This window comes from Rhyacophila brunnea, unplaced genomic scaffold (assembly GCF_057557595.1).
Source record: "Rhyacophila brunnea isolate RB1 unplaced genomic scaffold, BYU_Rbru_1.0 scaffold_17, whole genome shotgun sequence".
Classification (NCBI taxonomy): Eukaryota; Metazoa; Arthropoda; class Insecta; order Trichoptera; family Rhyacophilidae; genus Rhyacophila; species Rhyacophila brunnea.
Genome location: NW_028232827.1, coordinates 1,366,649 through 1,388,189, shown reverse-complemented (window position 1 = coordinate 1,388,189; position 21,541 = coordinate 1,366,649). Strand labels below are relative to the sequence as shown.

Sequence of the window (21,541 nt, the reverse complement as noted above, 5' to 3'; positions counted from 1 at the left end):
GGTTTTTCGTCGTTTTTAAATAATATTCATTTGTTTTTATTCAACTTAAATTTCTTTCAAAAAAAAAAAAGTTAAATAAATATGTACCTACTCAACGAATACTCCGTATAAATTGACCCGGAGAGTTTTATTATTGTCCGGGGTAGGGATTGCAATCCCGGGATCCCGGGATCCCGAGCTATTTTCGATACCTATGAATCCCGGGATTGATAAACATAATCTCGAAACTTTCGGGATTGATTTTTTTATCAATTTTTATGGAAAATATAACAAAAAAAATACTTTTAATAACAAATAACTACATTACAAATAAACTGAGTTTGAATGAAGTTTGATTTATACCCATGTGTAAGTTGCCGATTCATTTTAATTTTTTTCACATAAATTAATAAAAATGAGAAAGATTGGAAAAAAATGCTTCCCACTATTTAACAAAGTAATTCCACCATGATCTAATACGTTTTACAGCAGTTTCATATTTGGCTAACTAATTAGATTTATGAAGCGGAAACGCCATATGTACACCATGATTTGCTTTACTATCAGAAACAGCAATCTTATATTAAATTCACATTATTATTTATATTACAATATTATTTACTCTATTAAACTTATGTATTTCCAAGATTGAACGTATACAATATTAACAATAAATGTCTTAAATAGTATAAATTATAGTAGATTTATTTTTGACCGACTTCATCAATTTTTATATTGGCAATGGAAAAAAATGCCAATTCCGGGACTAGTCCCGGGATACCGGGATTGTCAAATTGTAATCCTGAAATCCCGGGATCAGAATTTTGGCTCGGGATTGGATTCCCTAGTCCAGGGGGATATGGGCAATGGAACCTAGAAAATGAATTTAAAAAATCCAAGAAAAAAGGTCTTGAGGAAGGTAAAGCAGGCAGGCGCTTTCGCAATAAGCTCGTCAAAAATAGATAATTCAAAAATTTCATTTAATGTCCGACCTTCTAGACTCTGGAAGATGAGAGCCCAATTCTACATTTTTACAAATTAACAATAAATTTATGTAACATCATTGGCAAGTTTACTTGCTTCAAAGCCAATAAAGTCTGAAATTTAAAAAATAATAGATATTAATGAAATTATAATTGATTTCATGAATAAAAAAGCAAGGAAAGTTATGTTTTTTAATATTTACAGAGCATTAACTATGACTCTCGTATTCCAGTGCGTAAAGTGCTGGCCTTTCATCCGGGGACCCCGAGTTCTATTCTTGACGAGGTCATTAGAGGTCAGGTATATTTATGTGACTTTGTCAAATCCTGATTGTTTATGCTTGTTTCTCTTTCATTATTAAATATTTGCTATTACATTATTTATCTCGTATCTTAACAGCCTACTTCCACCCTTCGCCACTACTATAAAGGAAAAATTGTCTTTAGGGCGACGTGGCGGAATTTTTATATATTACGAAGGGCGTCGTGAATAGATAAAGTTTGAAAACCACAGTAAGTACGCAATAAACTTTGTAATGTTCACGGCTATTTCTATTTTATGCAGATACTGTTATCATTAAACAATACTTACAGCAATAAGCGACGTTATCTGCTAAGTTTTATTTTTAGTATGGCGGATTATCTAGAAAGCAAGAAAGCAGACGGTGCAAAGTATAATGCACTCTTTATTACTAAAACATCACCAATAATTAAACAGTCGTCTTCTTTGCTGTAACTAGTGACTAGCGAATCCAATCCCGAGCTAAAATCTTGATCCTGGGATTTCAGGATTACGATTTGACGATCTCGGGATTGGGATTTTTTCAATAGTTTATATAAAATTTCGGTACAGTTCGGTTATGAGGAATACAGCGGCAAATGCATTTTGAAAATAGCCGATATACTGGATTATTTGTTAGGTTAACGGTTAACCTAACCTAACCTAACCTAACCTAAACTAACAAATAATCTAGTATATCGGGTATTATCAATATGCGTTTTCCGCTGTATTCCTCATAACCGAACTGTACCAAAATTTCTATATACACAAAATAACGTTGATAAAATCGGTCAGAAATAAATTTAGTACAATTTATACTAGGATTTAAGAGTTTTATTGTTAATATTGTGTACGTTCAATCTTGGAAATACATAGGTTTAATGGAGTAAATAATATTGTAATATGTATAAATAAAAATTTGAAAGTAAATCAGTTTTATTTATTTATGAAAAGATAACAAATACCTACTAGTTCAATTAAAATAAAAAAAAATGACAAATGCATTAAAAAACATGGTGGAATCACTTTGTTAAAAGTGCGAAGCATTGTTTTTTCCAATCTTTCTCATTTTTATTAATTTATGTGAAAAAATAAAATGATTTGGCAACACATGGGTAATAAATCAAACTATATTCAAACTCAGTTTATTTATAATGTATTTGTATGTTATTAAAGGTATTTTTTTCTGTTATATTTTCGTTTTTATTTTATTTTCCATGAAAATTAATAAAAAAAATCTTAATCCCGAAAGTTTCGGGATTATGTATACCAATCCCGGGATTCATAGGTATCGAAAATAGTTCGGGATTCGGGATCCCGGGATTGGAATCCCTAGTCGTGACTGATGATCACAAGCGAGGTCGCCATATCGAAAGAAAGGTATTGATAGGTACTCACAAATATTGCAAAAACAGTATCGCCATCAGCGCATCTATTCTATACACAAGGCTGCTATCGGCAGCTTTCGAGGGTATATCGGTATCATATATATTATAGGTATCATAATATGTATGTATTGAGGAATTATAGTTTTTACAATAAGTTAGCCGTATAAACTGTCAAAACTGTCTATCTCGCTCTAAAAATTAACACAGCCAAGAGAGGTGCTGTTAAAATATTTTTAACTTTTAAATTTTAAAACATCATGTCCGATTCTAATAGGATCATATGGGCCTCCACAGAGTAGAGGTTTGTATTGACAGATTTTGTTTTTTACGAGAAATGGATGTCAGCCACTTGCTCAACCTATTAGGTCCATACCCTGACACCCACAAATTGAAAAACAATATGTGTACTTGCCAGACCCAGGATTCGAACCTGGGACCAACGGCGTTATAGTCCAATGCTTAAGCCGCGCGGCCACCGTGGGTATAGTAGTATGGTAAACATCGCACTTTTAAAATTATTGTGTAGGTATAACATAATAATGATGACTAGAAAAAAATACCAGGTCACAGTGCCACCTGTCAACATTATTGTCGAAAATAACAATAACCAAAACAATATATTTTTATTAGCTCTACAATCCTCTGCGGGTTAGGGCCGATTCAAAATAGGTTTCTCAACAGATTTTTGTTTAACGAAAAATGGTTGTTTATTCACTTGCTCTACCAGCGACGTTTCGTGGGGGTAGGCAGATAGAGCGTCGCTTGGGGGCGGCAGTTACTCGAAGGGCGGCAAATCGAGGAGAATCATTCGGTATATATAGAAATAGCTACCTAAACTGAGTAATAACTAAAATATCTTTCCATTAATAAATTCAGCTCACTGGTTGGAAACAAAATGTATTAACTAATGACTGTAATTTTTTTGTCGAGTTCGCAATGTCTAGTTTACTTCCGTTGCCCTTCGACGTCCATGGTGACAAGAAACAACACCGTGCACGGATGATACAGAAATACTGTATTAAAAAATGGAGAGAGGCGCTGCCCAGGGGCGGCATTTTATCTAGGGACGTCACTGTGCTCTACCTATTATAACCATACTCTGGGTCCAAATATACATTGAAAAAAAAATTGGAATTTTTGCCAGACCCGAGATTCGAACTCGGGACCCAAGCCATTATATACCAGACGACTAGCCAGTGGCTATTCAACCATCGTGGGAAAAAGCAAAGCAATATAGGGTTATAACATTCACAGCGTAGATAGCATAGAACGCATCGATTCTAATACCTACCAATATCGATTGGTATGTATCTATTTCGATAAACCCGGTGTATATTCCGTGAGTTTCATGAGTGAATGGGTTAAGGCTATACCTCAGCTGAGGCATGGTCTAAAAAGATCGTGACTAGGCGATACGCGGATTGTGCAAATGACGCGAGCCGAACGAAATATAATTTGTCGCACAAAATTTCGTCGCGCCTATAGTTGAAAATTATTTGCCGTTTCACTGAAGTATCGCCTTAAGTCAAAAGAACGAAGCTAATCATATCAGTATAATTACAGTTTATGCGTTACAGACAGACAGATACGTTAAGACAAATATATTATTATATTGATGATAACTATTTCAAGAAATGCCAGAGTGCAGGGCTCCGGTTCACTACACCCTTGCTGGCATCATCAACATGTAAATAATTGTTTGTAAGCATTGTTATGTTATAATATAACTGATAAGATAATATTAGTCTCAGCTTAGTCTCGTTATAATTTTTTTTTTAGTTTAGAATTTCGCTGATCTTGATATCTATTAGAATTATTCGCATCAAATATCAACGAAAGTAATTTGATATAAGTATGTAAATTAATATTTACGAAAGTTAACATAAAGTTAGGATATCATTTTTATTACCTACATTTTTCTGTATGATCATCATATTATAACGTGGAAAAACACGTTTTGATTAAGGCCATACATTAGTTGAGGCACGGTCTAAAAAGATCGTCGCTAGGCGATGCGCGGATTGCGGGTGGCGGGTGAAAATGATGCCTGTAAAACGAAATATTAATTGTCATATAAATCCAACATACGTCCATTTTATGTTCTGTTTATTGTTCTATTAGTAACAATAATAATATATTCATTGACATGTTTTCTTTTTAAAGTAAATGGGTAACGTTTTTAGTCATCTTTACACGATTTTAGAATTAATTGACCCGTCGCCATCACGCAGCAAAGTGACGTGTTCCCGGGTCAACATTCTCTCAGTGAATGGCAGCGAGTCCAAAATTTCATCGCGCGTACAGTTGAAAATTATTTGGCGTTTCACTGATGCGTCACCTTAATATTTCCGTAATTAACAACACGATAAAGATGAGTATACACTTATGTGATTCGCAGTGACGTCCCTAGACAAAATGCCGCCCCTAAGCAGCGCCAAAATGCCGCCCAATTTTTAAACAGTATTTTTTTATCATCCTTTCATGACTCTAATATCTAAGAAATGTGTTGTATGGATACATTACTAACAAAATATATACCACTAAATCTAATTTAAATGCGATACCTACTTCAACAGACGATATTGCGTGTCCATGGTTTCAGATACATTTAAATATACACCTGACAACTTTCAAAACTCACGAATGACTGGCAAACAAACATATGTCAGTATGTACATACCTATAATTCAAATATGTACGTGGCATTGCTAGTCATCAAAGATGTGACGTTCAATAAGAACGGAAGTAAACTAGACATCGCGAACCCGACAAAAAAAATCAGGCCTTTTTATGATAATTAATACATTTTGTTTCCAATCAGTGAGCTCAATCTTTTAATAGAAATATATTTCCGTTATTACTAAGTTAAGGTACTTATTTCTATATACACCTAATGATTCTCCTCGATTTGCCGCCCATCGAGTAATTGCCACCCCTAAGCGATTCTAAATCTGCTTACCCACACGGGACGTCTCTGGTGATTCGTAATTTAAAGATGTAACGCATTATAACTAAAATATCATTGAATTTGCATAATTGTAAACGGTTTTTGCTACACATTTTATTAAATGTTTTTTTGCTCATCTGAATAGTTGACATTTACCCATCAGTTAGTGTGTTATTCCATGAGGCAGTCGAATGTATTTATATATTATAATAAAAGTTAGTGGGCACTTGAGATCCACAGATGATTTGTGACATTAATCTCTGCTGATGAAAAGGAACTCACAGAGCGGGTACAGGGAGAGAATTGCAAATAAGGACCTCTTATTAATATAATAAGAATAAGTTGATGGATATTAATTATTGGGCTATCCTTATTAAACCAAATGCTGCCTATTCGACCCCCGAATCATGGCACCTTACGAAGACTCAAAGCTACTGTATACTGAGCTTCGAGTACTGATATTTGTGACGGAGACTGGATGTGGTGTGATTTTAGGAGTAACGAGGAGATGGTAGAGCGAACTAAGCAGCCTCTCATCATGCGAGTGAGGAGACGATGTTGGCCCTGGCTCGGCTACATGTTGCGGACGCCAGAAGAGAACTTCAACCAAGCTTGCTTCATCTTCCGGATGCCAGTGTCCTGGATGGCTGTTAAATACTATCTATAGAGTCAGTGACGTGACTCTAGACAAAATGCCGACCCTGGACAGCGCCAAAATGCCGCCACATTTTTTTATACAGTATTTTTCATTATCTGCGAACGTGTCGTTTCTGGTCACCAAGGACGTCGAATGGCAACGGAAGTAAACTAAACATCGCGAACCCGACAAAAAAATACAGTCCTGTTGAACCTTTTATGTTAATTAATACATTTTGTTTCCAACCTGTGAGCTGAATTTTTAATGGAAAGATATTTTCATTATTACTAAGTTTAAGTAGGTAGCTATTTCTATATATAACAAATGATTATCCTCGATTTGCCGCCCTTTGAGTAGGTACCTAACTGCCGCCCCCAAGCGACGCTCAATCTGCCTACCCCCACGGTATTGTATAGATTGTATAGAGTGTATGCGACGGAGCTACGGAATGCTGGTATGACACGGAGGCTTTCTTGGATACGCCGTGTGATGTCCATATGCTCCAGCTAAAGTGCGGAGATGGCCGATTCGCAGTTCGCAATTTGCAGTTCACATTTCGAGAATCAGTGGAACAGCTTGTATATCTGGGATCGACCATTAGTGGAAAAGACGGATGTAAAGCAGAACTAAGAAGGCGCACTCTGATCGTGGAAAATGTAATACGTTATTTCATAATATTACTTGACGCATTGAGACCAGACTGACACGGGACTCCCAACTGATGAATTTCGGTTTCGTCGTCAATTTCTGCCATCTAGCGTAGAAATTCCCAACTGCACACTGATAAGTGGTGACCAATTATTGGGATGTATCATGATCATCATCAGCCTGAATCTATCCACTGCTGGATGAAGGCCTCTTCAAGCTGCTTCCACTTCTCTCGGCCCTGTGCATTGCATTGCCACGTACCTCCGCAGAACTTTATCATTCCATCGATCCAGCGGCCTCTAGGTCTACCTTGCGGACGTTTTGTTCTTCTTGGATACCACTGGATGACTAGATTTGTCCAACGATTGTCTCGTCTTCGAGCTATGTGTCCAGCCCATCGCCATTTAAGGCTTTTAATAAACTCTATTACATCGCAAACCCTTGTTTGCTTCCTTATCCACTCATTCCTCTTTTTGTCCTTTCGCGTTATGTCCAGCATGCACCTCTCCATACCACGTTGTGCTACTCTAAGTTTCTGGATCTCTCTTTTACTTGGGGTCCATGTTTCACACGCATATGTGATCACGGGAAGCACATACTGGTTGAACACTTTGCGCTTTAGGCACAGTGGAAGGTCACTTTTGAAGACATTATCCAGGCGGCCAAAAGCACTCCAGCCTAGCTTTACTCTGCGAACAATTTCATCAAATATACATCCATCTATAGACACTTGTCGTCCCAGGTAGATGTAGCTTTTCACCTGTTCGAGCTGAGTGCCATTGATGAGGATCTATTTTTGGCCCGCAAAGCAGTTGAACATGACTTTCGTCTTTGTTACATTTATTTTCAAACCTACTTTGTTGCTTACTTCAGCGAGTTCCTGCATTCTGGTTTGGAGGTCTTGCGAGAAAATTACTATGTCATCGGCATATTAGGATGTATATCGCAAGATATTGTAAACAAACGCAAGGAGCGAATGAACATATTAATATGCTGATAAACTCAATCGATTTAAATCTTAGCTTACTCGCCGAAAAAGGGAAATTATTAGGTAATAGCTCGGTTGTAATCATGTTAAAGAAATATTAGGAATAGTAACATCGGTGTATGCATAAGGAGAAGCACTATTTATTTAACAAAAAAAAAACAAAAAAAAACCTGTTTGCTTCGAGTCCCATGCATCATTATCCCAAGATACTTTGAACTTTGATCTATCAATGAAACAAAAAATAGAGGTCCTAGATTATATTTAAAGATTGGAAGTTAAATTAAACCATTCCTATTCAGCTATCGGAATTTTAGTTGACTATAAAGCTGGGTACTCATTAGTGAGCCGTAACTGTGACCATTGCAGATACAGTAACTCAGTGGTTTCCAAACTTTATGTAACTGCACCTCCCTTATAAAAAATCTAATCTTGGCGCCTCCCCCCCTTTATTTCATTAAATAATACAGACACCTTTTTAAATATTCAAGAATGTACTAATACAAAAATGAAAAAAATATTTAAAAATAAACAAGGTTTTACTATTTATATTATACTAATTTTTAAATTAATTTGTTTTTCATGCGATGAATGTGCTTGTTTATTAGCACAACCAATTTCAATAATAGTCGATCCAAATTCATCATCGTTCATTGACAAATGGATTATATCATGGGCCCCACATCCTTGAGCGGGTCCCCAGGCCAGGATCTTTGGCGGGCTCACCTACCTATCACAGAGGTTAAGGGCAGTGTGGTGCTGTAAAGTAGTGTTTCCTAAATTATACACGGGAGTTATCATTTAAGTATATCAATCAGGTATCAATATAGGTATCACATCAAATTGCAACGCACAACCACATATTTAAAATATTATGTAATATCTCAGATATAGAGCAGCGCCGCAGGCGACTTTTTGTACTATGAATAAAATAATATGAAGAGTGCATTAGCAACCTAACCAAGAACTCAGCAAATATATAAATGTCTTCACTTTGTCTTTTTAAATAAGTGAATGTGTTAGTGGTCCTTGCATTGATTTATTCACTCATTTTTTTTTTATTTCAACCAAATAGATAAGTTTAACAACAAAATTATCGTTCCTCAACAAATTTGCCTCAAATTTCAACATTATGATTAGACCCTTTTATTTCCTTTTCTCACGAGACAGCCAGCGCGCTTCACAATAGTATAGAAGTGAGGTATTATAAAATTAGACTCAAACAAAACCTTGCAAACAACCTTTTATAGTATTGTTTTTTTATGTATGTTTATAACTAGCAGCCGTTTTATAAACTATGAATTTGAGAACTGCAAACCTGTGTCTACATTAATTGTGTTAACCTTTTCGCGCCTCTCTTTGCAACACTCCGCGCCTCCCAGTTTGGAAATCGCTGCAATAACTAGTATGCATGCTAAATAATTAGTTTGCCAGCCTACCGCGAGCAATTTGAGGCGTGCTCACAACGATCCATCGTTAGAAAAAAAAATCGATAAGGTATCTACCTATTGAAAAGTTACCACAGATAATGGTTAATAATAGGTATATAAGCGTATCCTTTAAATTGTTTAAGTAATTCTAGTTTACTGACAATCAAATAAGTTACGTCAGTGGAATTTTCTTTTTATTATAATGTATTCGCGAATAATTCAAACAACACAAAGAAATTACACATGGTAAAAACCTGGGAAAAATAATACTATCGTCTGTGGTCAGTTTTTAGTAAAAAGTTGTGATTATCAACATCTGATATGTATAAAAATAAACAATGGTTATATACCGTATTTCACTCTCAGGGAATTCAGAAATAATGGGAACTGAAATACATAATGGGTAAGGCGATATATTATATTATGTTACGCCGAATGTGCGAAATTAACTATTACATGAAATGGGAAAATTTTTTCCTAAATCATGAAAAATGCAAGCCCGTTGTCTTATTCATGAATTAGGCAAAATGTATGCCGAGTGCGTGAATTCGGCAGTAATATTTCTGCCTAGTTCATGCATTGGGCAAATTAAATAGTAGCGCTACGGTGGTGTTTTTTGCAACTAAACCAAACGTGTCAAATGCTCATGCATTGGTCAAAATAGATGGTCGCGCTCCGGTGGTGTTTTTTGCAACTAATTATATAAAAATATACCAATCAATAACTACAATGACGTTCATATTATCAATTTACTATGCCCAAAAAACTATAATAATGAAGGAAGAATTTTATTAAAAGGTATTTTCGCGATTTGATTCGTGCTTGGGTATCAATCGTGCAATGGTCGATTGTTTGTTTGTGATAGTATGATTTGATAGTTTGTTGACACTAAGTTAGCTAACCTCAAAATGGACATTCTGTTGAATTTAGAATTACAAAACCTAACCTAACCTAATAATAATAATAATATATTATGTCCAATTATAACTAATAAAACCATCCGTATTATCTACTTTTTCTACTGTCATGTTAACAGTTTAAGAATTCCATACCCTGGTGAATTCACGCACTCGGCAGATATTTGCAAAATTTTGCCAATTTCATGTAATAGTCAATTTCGCACAATCGGCGTAACATATATAATCATAAGGCGTGATATATAATCAATGACATTTGATTATATATCACGTCTCATGATTAACATATATAACAAAATACCCACACACTTACCTAAATATATTCGGAAACTTATCGGGCACTCCGGTTCATAAGCTTTTCAATTTCGAGCACTGCACTGATCGATTTTAAAATTTAAAAAAATATTTACACCCGGTGGATGTAAAATAAAATTACTAAATCCACTTTAATAAATAAATAATCATCATTGTAATAAAATAAATGTCAATATTATATTGTGTTACAGTGAATCCGTAAAACTGCGTAATAGATAAACGAAGCAATTAAATACACTTTAAGCGATGATTTCTCGGCGCAATCCGCTGTCATTTTAACAGACTCCAAAAGCGCTATACAACATCTTGCCGCAGCAACTCGCTCACATAACAGTAAAACCATAGCATACCACATCCTTGACCAGATCGACGCCAAGAAAAATAGAGGAGGAGATCTATGCCTTCAATGGATCCCATCGCACATGGGCATTGAGGGAAATGAAAGGGCAGATGATCTGGCAAAGGAAGCCGGCCATTCAGGGGTACCACATCAGTGGATACCAGAAAACCTGGACTGGAATGAGGCTATAAAAAAAATGTGCCATAGTATGTGGATAGATTTTCACCATAGGGCATCATTAGAAAAGGGGAAATGGAGTAAGTCGATTCTACCATCACCACGAGAGGTGCCCTGGTTTGTAAAGTCTTCTTTGACGAGGAATGAGCTTAAGTTAATACTGAGGCTAAGAACAGGGCACACCATGGGCAAAAGATTTGATGTCCTCATGGGAAGAAGCGAATCGCAGCTCTGCGATGAATGTCATGTTTTAGAGGACATTGTACATATAGCACTGCAATGCCCCAAATATGAAATTCACAGAGTACAGCTGCGAATTGCAGATATCTATGAGAATGTCGACGAATTGAAGGGTGTCCTGGCGGTGGGTAAGACGGAAGAGCTAGGCAAAATTGTAAAGTTATTTAACAGAATAGGAGTGAGGACCTGATCGACGGATCCCCTTCTAGAAGAGAAGAGGCGATATGACAGCGAGTCGCAGTCAAAGCCTCGGTAAAATCACAAAAAAAAAAAAATCCACTTTAATAAATAAATAATCATCATTGTAATAAAATAAATGTCAATATTATATTGTGTTACAGTGAATCCGTAAAACTGCGTAATAGATGACATTTGATTCTATAATACAGTGTAGATAATGTAAATTGTAAATGTTAATTATTATTACTTAGGCAGGGACAAAAAAAATGTTAACCCAGTGAAATGTAATAATTTATTTACAATACTATTTTTTATTACAATTCCGTTGTCACAGCGGAAATAAATGCCACAGGCTGATTTTTATAGCATTTTCCGGGATTTAATGACTGATTCCAGCCGTGTTGTTGATTGTATGATGCTGAAAACTCGAGTCTGGCTATTAATTTAGGTTTATTGGCTATTTTAGTCAATTACGTCATGCGGGGGGAAGCGGGTCAAACGTTGCGTAGGGCAGCGGATGGAGGAACGAATACAACTATTACAACTTTTAAGAGTGGTGAAGGTTTTCGATGAAACAGACGATGCGGTTGCTTCATTAGAAATTATCGACATCTTGGTTTAAGCTTAAACATTAAATAATACTCGAAACATAAAAAATCCTGACTATTTAGCTAACTAACTAGCACAGCAATACATATTTTTGTAAGAGCCGTTTCACACGAGACACTGGTTTCTGGACACCGATATCTTTGAACACTGCATATACATATAAATTAAATGCAGCTTCTCGAGACACCGATGTCTCGTGTGAAACCGTGCCACCAAAGCTATTAGCGCCACAGACCTCCACGTACCTCAAACCACCACTATTTGAAAGTAGGCTTCATGAGAATGCTCTAATTTTGTACCTATTTGTCTGTGTACGATTGCCAAAATTAAATTATAAATTAAGTAGGTATCTAAAAAAATTAAAAACCATTTTAAAGTAAAAATAAATTCTAAATTATACCAGCAGAGGCACCTAGCGGAATAATACGAAGCTTGCAATTTGAAACATTTTTTTGATAATTTACACTTTCAGCTGTATTAATTAATAAATATGTATCTGAAAACATTAAAAAGAAAAGTATTTTTCTCTATAGTCAAAGATAAACTAGAATTGTAAAAAAATCTGAATTTGTTATATATTTATGTCCACGGTTACGTTATTATTACATTATATTTCATGGTCATATTTATTATTAAAATTTAGTTTATTAAGTTTTCTATATTTTGACATAGAGATTTCTGACGAAATCGTAGTTTTATAATTTTTTATATTTATTTTAAAAAACATTGATTTTTATAAAATTATAAATGTGTATAACTTGAAATCCTTTTTATTTGTGGCACCTTGCCTAGGGACGTCACTGGTGGAAACAGAGCTTCCGCTTGGAAAACAGATCGCAGGTTTGAATCTCGCCTTAGGCAAAATCCACAAAATCATTTACCCACTACCCAAACCAAGCAATCACCATGGTTAAAAAAAATATGTTGACATAATTTCCAGTCTGTTTAGAACAATGATACTCGACCTTTTTTTACTTCGGGCCAAATACATGTATTTGTAAAGTAACGCGGGCCGCATCACTACTGGTGTGACGAAAAAAATCATGAAACCCCCCCTTTTTTACAAAACATTTTTGAGGTTTTAAAAATTATGCGTGATTTTTTAATTAATCGTGTGCAATAGCAAGACTCTGTCTTCGGGTGTCACTATCTGTGCGTCAAAGTCGAAACGAATCTCAAGATATACGAAATTCCTGATAATAACCCTGATAATATCCTGATATGATAATATCCTGATAATTCCTGATAATATCCTGATATGACCCAGAGTATGGACCTAATATCTGTACCTCAGAGGCAGACGGATGCAAGTGCCAAATACCCAATTGTTCAGGAGAGCCAAAAAACAATTTTTATTTTAAACGAATACTCATAATTTCTAAGAAAATATACATAGAATGATCATTATTTTTTTTATTCTAATTTCAATTAAAGTGCTTCTGGAATATGTAAGAAAGGAATAAATATAATACAATTTTATATCTAAAAAAATAAAATAAAAAACGTAGTGTGGATTTGCATCCTTCTGCATCTAAAGATATTTTGTTAATGTGGATTTGTATCTTATTTACCTAGCCAAAATAAAACAATGTATAAGTTAAAAAAATATAGGTATAAATACAACAAAGCAAAACATTTTTTTTTAAATTTTATTATGTCATCATCACCATCACCAGCCTGAATCTATTCACTACTTGATGAAGGCCTTGCTAATCTCCAAGCTGATTCCACTTCTCTCGTTCCTGTGCGTTGCGTTGCCAAGTTTTCCGCAGAACTTTATCATTTCATCGATCCAGCGGCCTCTAGGTCTACCTTGGGGATGTTTTGTACCTCTTGGATACCACTGGATGACTAAATGTGTCCAACGATTGTCTTTTCTTTGAGCTATGTGTCCAGCCCATTTGCATTTGAGGTTTTTAGCAAACTCTATCACATCATTAATCCTTGTCTGATCCCTTATCTAATCATTCCTCTTTTTGTCTTTTTGCGTTATGCCCAGCATGCACCTTTTCATACCACGTTGTCCTACTCTAAGTTTCTAGATCTCTCTTTTACTTAGGGTCAATGTTTCACACGCATGTGATTACGGCAAGTACACACTGGTTGAACACTTTGCACTTTAGGCACAGTGGGAGGTCATTTTTGAAGAAATTATTCAGGCGGCCAAAAGCACTCTAGCCTAGTGAAGGCCTCCGACTTCCTGACTAGCTCAGGCACTTGGAAGTGGAGGTTCATTAATGTGGAGGAACAGGCAGGAACCTCATGGACGTGGAGTAACCAAGAAGTCACGGGGCACAAAGTCAATTAAACACCAGATGAAATCTTCAGAACTCGTATTTTATTGTTATTAGAATATGTTTGGCCTTATGGCATTCCTTCATCAAGGATTATAGTCCAAAGGTATCATTCACATTGGTATCGAAAGTCCCAAAGGTTATAATAATTAAAAGAAACTCGATTTATTGTTATTATCCATACACCACAATTAGTAAAAAAAAAAGAAAAAGTCAAATCAATTAATATTCGAAGTTCACAGTTCGAAGTCTCAATAAACAAGAGTCAACTAATATCCGAAATCACAAAAATAACCACATTTATTACTGATTAATTAAAAATTAATTCGAATATTATTATTTAATTATTTTAAAATCAACTTGATTATTATTAACTAATTATTTAACATTAACTTAATTATTTCTAATTAGTTATGCAGACGAGATCGTGAGGGTCCCGGGGCAACAAAGCGTCGCCGAAGCGACCTCCGGAAATCCACAAAACAGACTGATTTTGGATTTAATAATTTGCCTTTTTATCCGTTAGGGGTGGGTGGTCGTATTTCTTACCAATTCACACCGATCACCGATACCGCCATATGCTACACATTTATATAAGGTTGACGGATGTCAGTCTATCAACCAAACATATAGCGATATCGATGTACATAATATGATTAATATTAATATTACTTTAATTACATTAATTCCTTAATTACTATGTACCACTAACGCCCGTCTATACATCTCGCTTTAATTATCCGACTAATCCATTGCCTATATATATTACATTTACCCACTATATTACAATTTATATTACATATTACCATTACAAACAAATCATATTTTACATTTAATTTAATTTAATTACCCCCTTACCTAAGCATATATTTAATTAATATTTAATCTTATAACCTTATTACCTTATATTTACATGGTCTGCGACCGACTTATCTCCTCCACAGCTCACCTTGCGGAGTGCTAACACTTGACAAGGCAAACTGTGGGACTTCTGCATACATTAATATTGTTCAGCTTTGTCGAGGGTCGTAATCATTCCACCGGTGGCACATTGACTACCAGGGTCAGACCGAGCGGCTGGGAGGCACTACTCCTTATGGGAGCGCCCCCCACAGGGGCGGAAAATTCAGTGTGCGACACTAGCTTTACTCTGCGAACAATTACATCAAATATACATCCATCTATAGACACTTGTTTTGCCAGATAGATGTAGTTTTTCACCTCTTCGAGCTGAATGCCATTGATGAGGATCTCTTTTTGGCCCGCAAAGCAGTTGAACATGACTTTCTTCTTTGATACATTTATTTTCAAGCCTACTTTGTTGCTTACTCCAACGAGTTCCTGCATTCTGCTTTGGAGGTCTTCTGAGTCTTGCAAACTACTATTTATTGTCATCGGCAAAGCGCAGATGACTCACGTATTCTCCATTTATGGGGACCCGTGTCATTCCAGTCAAGTTGCCTAAATAAGTCTTCAAGTGTAGCTGTAAATAGTTTAGGTGAGATTGTATCACCTTGTCGGACTCCTTTGCTGATAGGAAATTCGCGATGGTTTTTGGAGATGTTGTTGCGCTATTATATATATCATTGAAAATATTTATATAGCGCCCGGGGATTCCTTGATTTCTGAGTGCATCGAGTATTGAAAATTTCTTTATGGAAACGAACGCTTTCTCATAGTCTATAAAACCCATGGATAGCGGCAGCTTGTATTCCTGTTACCGCTCTGATTTCTCTGATGACTTGGATATGGTCCATAGTGCTGTATCCTCCTCTAAAGCTCGTTCTCCTGGCTGGTTCTTGTCTAGTACATATTGCAGACGGTTTGAGAGAATTTTATCTTAGTGGATTATTGGATTTGCATCCTTCTGCTTCTAAGGTAGGTATGGCATTTGCATCTTTATGCTATGCATATCTTGGACTAGGACTTCCATCTCTCTGCCTCTAATAAATAAAGCCTTTAGCATGACGATTCTTAAAAAAACTCATTTTCCCCAAAAACGGAGTTGCATCCGTCTGCCTCTGAGGTACAGATATTATGGTGAGCAAGTGACTAACATCCATTTCTCGTAAAAATAAAAAAACTGTTAATACAAACCTCCACTCTCTGGAGGCCCATATTATGATCTTATTAAGATCGGACATAGTAAAAAAAGGTTATCTTATTATGGTACAAATTCACCTCGATTTAAGAGTAATTAATTGTCTCTCATGTCAGGTAGGTACCTAGATTGTTAATAAACAATATGGAATGGCAGTAATAAACATGCAATTTATTAGCTTTATTTAAAATACTTCTTTATGCAAATGTGGCGGGACTCGCAGGTTACTTGGATATTATAAAGGACATCGCGACTTAAAAAGTTTGACAACCAGTAGTCTTATATTATGTTCCTACATATTATTTATTAAAATTTTCAAATTATAAATTAAAGACGTACACAGCATGACATGTGCTAAATTAACATATTATTTTTGGGTTATCCATCGTTTACCTCCCTCCAACAGGAACTCTTCCTCATTGTCTACCATATTTATGATTTTTTAATGATTATAGTATTTTAAAAGTACCGTCGGCTCAAAATGAACTGATGACTGATGAATTACTGATGACGGATGTCTGACAGGGACAAAATGACAGAATCATCCAAATATGGCGCGAAAAGCAATCAACTCTTTTTCGATCCTGCTAATTTGCGGTATGATTTTATATGTTTACACAAATAAATCAAAAATACATATTCAACGTCACAAATTAAAATTGATATACCACAATATAAGTAAGTACCTACGTTTTGATAATTTGGTTAGAAAACCAGAAAGCGAGAAAAGACCTCCGAGAGAGACGAGGCAAAATAGCACTCACAATATAACACTGTCGGCGATAGCAACCATATACACCACGCGGGACTTTAATTACGTCAAGGCGTACCACTATAATATATATTTAAAATAATTAGATTCGCTTATTAAAAACTGATAATGTAGTAAAAAAAATAATAAAATTCATTTATATACTTAGTAATAACATCGAACTGCCAAAAGATGTCATTAATATCAAAGACAAAAGTGCAATTCGATATTCGCGAACACTCTTAATTCGAATTTAGAATACGAATGTTTTATATTTTAATCGGCGGTAAATATTATAATTAAAAATAGAACACAAACAACTCGTACACTGCACATAAACTGCACTTTATCTATGGTTTACTTTATGACGAAAACGCGTTTACGATAAAATAATTAAATACAATTCTATAAATTTGTAATGTTAAATATTTCGCGGTCTTTACTCTGTTTCGCGCGCGCTCCGCGATGTCGTTTCCATACTGAAGTAATATTGAAATTTTATGCTCACGACATGTAAACGTATGCATTTTATTATGTAGCTAGGCTAAACTTAAATAAACGTTTGTGGCATCCTCTCGTTCCCGCTGATTTTAGATTTTGTTTGAAAAATACAGGGTCTACCAAGCGTCCCTTCTACCACTCAGTAATAATTAAAAAATATAAATAATTATTTCACTACACGACTTGAAATATACGACACGCACTGGAAAATTTAAATTAATAACTAATAAGTAACTATATAATAACACCTCAGATATTATATAAATTAAAAATATGACGCCTGGCTGGACTCGAATCCACAACCACTGGATTCGTGCAAATATGTGTTATTTACATACCTATTTACCATTTTTTTTAATTCAACGAATAATTCACAGGATTTGAGAATGTAACATTCTTTTATTGACCATACCTACATAATTTGAAAAAGAAACATCTTTCTGAAAAAACTATGACGACTATATTACATACGACGCTAATGTGCTTTACCAATTGAACCATGTACGTCATATTTAATTACGACGAATTTAAATAGTAGTTTTCACATTTTCATTTCATGCAAAGACAATAGCTTCATTATTTTAACTTATTCTAAAGATAACAATGAAAAAGCATTTTTCGGGGCCATTTTTTCAATATGGCAGCTGAAATGCCTAAAATTCACCTTGTCAATTTGTTAAAAGCGTAGCATAGTTAGCACTACAAAGGAAATTATTGGTAACTCATTATTCATATATTTATAAGCATCCACTAGGTTGTAGTGTGTGCATACCTAATATTATTGCTGTTTGATTTTACATAACGGTATAAGCAGTGACATTCCGTGTAGGTAGGCAGATCATCCATTGCATAGGGAGCGGGGGGCAGATTAAAAAGGGCTGTGAATGGAAGGAACGATTCTAAAATATTACAACTTTTAAAAGCAGTGGCGGTTTTCCATTAAGTAGACGACGCTTTGGCTTCATTAAAAAGTATCGACATTTTTGTTTAAAAGTAGTTGAAGCATAACAACCTAACTATTAGTTATATTGTAATACCCATTCTGAAACAAAAATGAAAAGGGACAGGATTCTAAGTCAGCTTCCCTTAACCAGGCCCCAGGTACTACAGCAATAATTAGAATTTATTTCAATAAATTATAGCCCTTTTAATACGTGAATTATAATAATATAGACTTATGGAAATTTCAGTATGTTTAAAAAACTGCCTGATTGCAGGGAACACTTTACCAGGGAATGGGACAACTGGATGCCAGGACAAATGGACGCCGCAGTGTCATAGACACGTAAACAGAACGTAGACGATGAATTTTAATCAGTTTCTATCTACTATTTCGTAGTTTTAATTCATTTTACTCTTAACATAATGTTTTTTTATTGCGGATTGAGAATTACCATGCCTAAGGCTTTATATAAAAAATAAAAACTCTTTTTTTGTTTGAACTTAAACATATGGACGATTAAATCATTATTTAAATTGTCACCAACTATTAAATCATAATATAATAATTTAAATATATATAATAATATTAAATATATTTTTAAAGGTACCTAACGTCTATTTATTTTTGAATTGCGTGGCGTCCAGTTTTCCCGGCGCCAAATCGTCCTAGACCCCTTTACCATTGCCCGATTAAAAACAGTCGAATTGTATGTGGGAAGGATATTACTATGACTTTATTAAGGTTTAAAGGCAGCACTTTGTCTCTGTCACTGGGAATCACTGGCGAAGCGTGGAGGTAGGCTGTTAGGATCCGATAAAAATACCGCACACTAAACTTTGTCGGTCAAACGTATTTGTTTTCATTGAACTAAGACTGCAGTGTGTAGATAGTATTATTTGTTAGTTTTTAAAGTCTGCTTAATCTTAATCAATGTCAATATTTGTTTATCTATAAAATGTCTAAATTATGCCATTAAACTCTGCCTAATCCATGTCAATATTTTATGGATAGAAGAATATATGTTTTGGTTTAGGCAAGGCTAAATGAATTTTAAAAAAAAACTAACGAACACCATCTGTAATATGTATTCTATAATTCAACGAAAATAAATAAGTTTGACTGAAAAAGTGTGCACAATTTTGTCGGATCGCCCACAGCATACCTAAACTATTATGGTTTGTGTTAGGCAGGGTTTAATTTAATTTTCAAAACTAACCTGCACCATTTGCAAATTGTATCATTATTTCAATGAAAACAAATAAGTTTAGTATCACTGACTATTCATGTCGAATCTTAACAGTATACCTTCACTCCTCGCCACTGTGGAGTATACGATGCGAATTATATTATTGTTTATCAATCATTATTTTATTGTCTATTATGCACTTATTTTCATGTACCTATACAAACATACATAATCACTGATTCCAAATTCCCTGTAATTATTAATAATACAAAGAAAGGTATATGTTAAACTATTAATTGGTGACCATGTTATCTTAAATACTAGCCAACATGTTGTTTACAGTTGTGTTTAATTTACCAAGTCTTTATAATATACCCATGTCATGCTTCAAAGCTTTTGAGAGGAACCATTTTTTTTAAAGTCGCAACACCGTCGTATTAATAATAATATTATGATTCTTAAATGCCATAATTATAATGCAAAGCATTTTGAATGTAAATTTACTTCTCTATGTAATACAATAATTATTTACATCCGAATTGCAATCGAATAGCTTCCGATCGGACATACAAACCCACCATTAAATGCAATTTTGCAAAAAAAAAAAAAAAATGTTGAAAAAATTCTTATACAGAGATAGAGAATGTATGAAATTGAAGCAAAATAATGGCGTCTGGTCTACTGATTAAGTTAGCTACAAATTATTTCATATTGTAGATTCATTTTAACACACTTATTATGTGCAGTTATTGTCAAAATAAGCTTCGAATACCCACTTCAATTTTTCGCTTGGATATTGTATGATTGAATTCAACTTCAATTCATATTGTCATATTAAAGTAGAAAATTGAATATAAAATTTAGCTATGAATACATCGGGAAACTGGAAAGATACTCCCTTGTAAATTATTTTGTGGAGCCACTTCAACGGAACCAAATTATTGTGATAAAAAACATACTTTTGTTGTGAATAATGTTGGCTAATTATTAATTTAGAGTGGAATTTATAATACATTTTGGCCGACACAAGCGGTGTTATATAAATGGAATATTACTTCTTCTTCTTCTTTTTTCAAGACCTCACAATTGAGGATCGAGACCTGGTTGATTTATCAGTTCAATAGCCTTCTCAGTGGATTGGTCTCCCTCTTTTCGGCATTCTGTGACACGCGAGGCATGTCAGCGGAACTCATGAATTGGTGCAACCATCTGAAGCATCCAATGTTTGCTTTAATATTCTGAAGCAGCATGTCTAAAGAATAAAACAGTGCAGAAAATACAAACAGCACCAACCATCCTACCAATTATGACCTTTAGGCAACGCGTATTTGATAACCACTCGTGGATACGACAGGTCGTAATAATTCGTACATGAGCACCCGCAATTATAGCTGCAGGCCAGGTGTCCAATTCTAGATTCAAAGTTCCGAGTGTCTTGGTATGGGGAATATACCCGGAAAAGTGTGTAGTAGGCGGTGTAGATACGGAAGTCAGTGGAAAAAATTTGCTAACCCCGCCCCTTCCCGTAATATTAAAAATCGTGAATAAATTATTGTGGATATTATTTAAAATTTATTCATACCATTTTTCTGTGCGCGTGTCTGCCTATAACACAAACACAATCTAACAAAGGCTTCAACGAATTTCATCGGTACATTTCACGCATACAACACATACAAACGATAGACGCGTATTGTAAAAAACACACGC

General features: G+C 34.9%; 2 protein-coding genes across 2 annotated transcripts in view; both read right to left on the bottom strand.

The window, feature by feature from the left end:
• Positions 1–17,660, bottom strand: part of Myo61F (unconventional myosin 61F) — a 125,496-nt gene extending 107,836 nt beyond the window's left edge. Inside the window, exon 1 of the mRNA XM_085944518.1 lies at positions 17,141–17,660. The gene's annotated coding sequence lies outside the window, so the exon portion shown is untranslated. The remainder of the gene's footprint in view (positions 1–17,140) is intronic.
• The window catches only part of dbe (KRR1 small subunit processome component homolog dbe), a 466,431-nt gene that overhangs the window by 259,833 nt on the left and 185,057 nt on the right, over positions 1–21,541 (bottom strand). The window lies entirely within an intron of this gene.